The 652-nt window shown below is 72.2% G+C and overlaps 1 pseudogene; it reads left to right on the top strand.

Annotated features, from left to right (window-relative positions):
* Nucleotides 1-64: 64 nt before the first annotated feature.
* LOC112618070 overlaps nt 65-652 on the top strand; it is a 1,909-nt pseudogene continuing 1,321 nt past the window's right edge.

Below are 652 nucleotides of genomic sequence, written 5' to 3' on the forward strand. Positions count from 1 at the left end.
GCCCAGCTCCTCCTGCCGGCGGCCTCTGCAGGCCCACACTGACCTCGAGTCTCGGCCTCTCCAGGGCTCGCTCCTGCTCCCGGCGGCCCCTGCGGGCCCAACTCGTCGCCCAGTCGGCCTCCGCCGGCCCAGCTCCTGCCTCTCCGCGGTCTCCCCAGCTGCCAGACTTCCTCAGGTCAGCCTCTCCAGGCCCAGCTCCTCCTGCCTGCCACTGGCCTCTTGAGGCCCAGCCCCGCTCACGCCTCTGGGCGGCCTCCTCAGGCCCAGGACTTGACCTCCAGTCTGCCTCGCCAGGCCCAGCGTCCTGCCGCCCGAAGGGCTGCACAGGCCCAGCCTCTGCCTCCCAGGAGACTCTCCACGCCCAGCTCTGGCCTGACTGCGGCCTCCCCAGGCCAGAGCTCCTCCTGCCTTTCGGCAGCTCCGCCGGGCCCCGCTCCTGCCTCCCAGTGGCCTCGTTAGGCCCGGCTCATTCGTCACGGGGAACGTCCTTTCCAGGCCCAGCCTGTGCCTTTTTGCGGCCTCTCCAGGCCCCAAACTTCCTCAGGCCGGCCCCTCCTGGCCCCGTTGCGGCCTCCCGGCCTCCCCTCAAAGCCCAGCTCCTCCTGCTCCCAGCTGCGGCCGCGGGCCCAGCCCCGGCCTCACGACAACCTCT

This window comes from Theropithecus gelada, unplaced genomic scaffold, assembly GCF_003255815.1.
Source record: "Theropithecus gelada isolate Dixy unplaced genomic scaffold, Tgel_1.0 HiC_scaffold_9123, whole genome shotgun sequence".
Taxonomy (NCBI): domain Eukaryota; kingdom Metazoa; phylum Chordata; class Mammalia; order Primates; family Cercopithecidae; genus Theropithecus; species Theropithecus gelada.